This window comes from Lipotes vexillifer, unplaced genomic scaffold (assembly GCF_000442215.2).
Source record: "Lipotes vexillifer unplaced genomic scaffold, Lipotes_vexillifer_v1.1 scaffold799, whole genome shotgun sequence".
Classification (NCBI taxonomy): Eukaryota; Metazoa; Chordata; class Mammalia; order Artiodactyla; family Lipotidae; genus Lipotes; species Lipotes vexillifer.
In genome coordinates, this window is record NW_006787679.1 from 561,968 (window position 1) to 565,105 (window position 3,138).

Genomic DNA, 3,138 nt, shown 5'->3' on the forward strand with positions numbered 1-3,138 from the left:
GCTCTGCTCCGCGGCCCCGAAGCTCCCCGCTCCGCCTCCCGCAATCTCTGCCCGCGAAGGGGCTTCCTAGTGTGTGGAGACCTTTCCTCCTTCACAGCTCCCTCCCACTGGTGCAGGTGCCGTCCCTATTCTATTGTCTCTGTTTTTAATTAATTTTTTCTTTTGCCCTACCCAGATACGTGGGGAGTTTCTTGCCTTTTGGGAGGTCTGAGGTCTTCTGCCAGCATTCAGTAGGTGTTCTGTGGGAGTTGGTTGTTCCACAGATGTATTTCTGGTGTATTTGTGGGGAGGAAGGTGATCTCCGCGTCTTACTCCTCCGCCATCTTTCCACCGCCCCCCCAGGGAACGTTTTAAAAGCATTTCTTAACTACATTCATTGAGGATTTTGAAGGTAATCAGAAGAGATTTATTTTTCTATTCTTTTTAGTCCTTAATCTATAGTCTTTAGGGATGTGCCAATTATAATTTTTCTACTAACTGTTGTGAAACCTGGATAACAAGATAATACAAGTAATTAGCAAGGTTTGTACGCTACAGAAAGATATTATATTTCCTGACATGTTTAAGCTAATAGAGTGAAGTTACACTGATAAGATTCTATTTCGGTTTCAGCCCTGAGGATGATAAGTATTCTTTTCTAATCCTGTTTAGATCAGGATGAAGTTCACTAGTTTATCCCAGACATTTATATATACAAATGAAATGGAGCTTGGTTTGGATTAGCTCTCCAAACCAAGGTTTTCATGTAGAGAAGAGCTTTGTGAAGAGAAAATCTCCCTCTGTCTACCAAATCTTTTTCTTGTCTCCCCACATTTTTTTCAGTATAATTGCTTTTTCTTTCTGTTCATCAATCTAACCAGAAGAGAATAAGATTTATTTTCTATTACTCTGTGTTTGGACTAAAACAAGATTGAATTATATAGAACCATAAATAAATTTTCCAATTTCTCTTTTTCACGAATCTAAATCTAGAATACATTTTAATTCTTCTTAAGATAAGGAATAGCCAGTTCATAAAAAGAGAAACAATGTCAAAAGTTTTTGAATAAACCAAATTTAGTTAGTCAAAATAGTCCTTAAGATGATTCTGCACTTCAGTGTAACTAGAGTTATTCAGTGTTCAGAATAAGTTGTGGTGCAGAAAGAACTTGAGGTCTCTGTAGCCATCCAGGCCAGGGGTTGGGGTCAATGCTTTCCCTTCTGTTGTAGCCTTGATGTCCTTTGCCTCTGAACCTAATAAGACATCAACTGTGGATTTATTTTTTCTTCTCTTTCACATGGTAGGAAAAATAAATAATAAAAGTATGAAAGGCAATTTGTTTATGAATTTTTCAACCTTTTAGTTTCTCTAAGAAGATTCTGATTCTTGCAAATAAATGGTATCCAGTAATACACTTGTCCTTATACCAGTGTGTCCTCAAATAGGGAGGGAAAAAAAAGATTTTGTTTTTAGTTAGAAAATAATCTACCCATACACAGCATCTTAAAATGAAACTAATTTACATCTTCAATACTTTTGGGTTATTGTATATATTCCATTTTAGCATCTTCTTCCCTAGCATCTTTCTTCCTTTTTAATTTTTATGGAGGTTAGATTTTGCTTTAATACATTTTTTATTTAAATAATATAGACATCCCTCTACTCATAGATTTAACAAAGACTTATAAGGTCAATATTTTAACCTTGGTAACTTTGCAACTTACCAACTGTTTTAAAGTCAACATGGCTGCCTCTTTCTTCCCAGGTAAAGAAAATTAGTGATATTTAGACTTTCTGGCAATACATCACTTGGGTGAACTCTATGTGTTTCCTTTTTCAAGGAAAAAGGTCACCTCGTGAAAAGTTATTTCTTTATAAATACAGTTAATGGTAATTTCTAGGATTTTTAAAAACTCTTTTTCATATTTAAAGCTGGTCCAATCCTCCATTGCTGTTTGCTTCTGAACTTGATGAGATGGTTTCTATATGATTTGACAAAAATCAGGAGAGATTTAGTTGAGTTTACAAATGCATGCTGCATGAATTTCTGTTTTATTTACTATCAGTGTGGGGGAAGAAAAATAATTTTACCTCTATCCTTCAAAGTTCTTGGTTGAGACCCTTCCCCTGTAATAAAAAGTCATCCTTCTCTTCCTGGTACAGAGAGGGAAACACCCTTACAAATGGAAATGCCCCTTATAAATGTAAATGCCTCTTACAAAAGTGTAACTTCTACCTGAATTTCAGAGCTTCTCCCATAGCGTCTGATTTTTTGTTTGTTTGTTTGTTTTGTTTTTGTTTTTGTTTCTTAATAACAGGCCCAAAGTAATCCTTTTGACCAAGAGATATAATCTGGGGTTGCAAATTCAGCTCCCCTTTACTAGCTCATTTGACAGAGCTGATACACATGAACAAAGGCCCTTGTTTCTTGATTTGAAAAACAACACAATAAACAGTTTCACAAATGAGAATCAGAGGCAGAGATTTATCTGTTTGGTAAACCCAAACTCACTGGAAAAACTTTGATCCATGGGATATGGAATCTTTCCTTATTTGATGTAATAAATGTTAACAAGATGTCATAGGGTACAGTGTTAAATAAAAAATCACTACTGTTAATTTCTATTTATGAATGCTTTTTTCATTCCAAAGGTAAATTGCTTTATATATATACACACATACACACCCATGCAAACACAGGTGTCTTATGTTATTTATTATATTATTTTTATATTACTATTTTAAATCAATAATCTTATATTTTGGTTAATTGTAATGCTTGGAAACTCCTCTGTGCAAGAGGACTTTGAAGAGAAATCAACATTTAAATGGAACTAAAATTGTGAAATCCCAATAAAGTAAGACAAGTTGATATAAAGAATAAATGAAGATGACTCAGATGGACCTGATAGGGTCAATATTTTTATTTCTATGTAAACAGCTTAAGAGGGTAGGTGGTTAAGTGATGATAATGACAACTGAGCACGAGTGCTTTAACATTCCCCCCAGGTTGACTAAATTTTAGACAGGGCCCTGACCTCCTTTTACTTAGAGGATGTACTTTAGAAAACTTGTAATTATAAATACTTTTTCTGGCCATTTTAGATATATGTAAGACTTCTTAAAAGATTCTTGCTAATTTTACAACCCAGGAATGC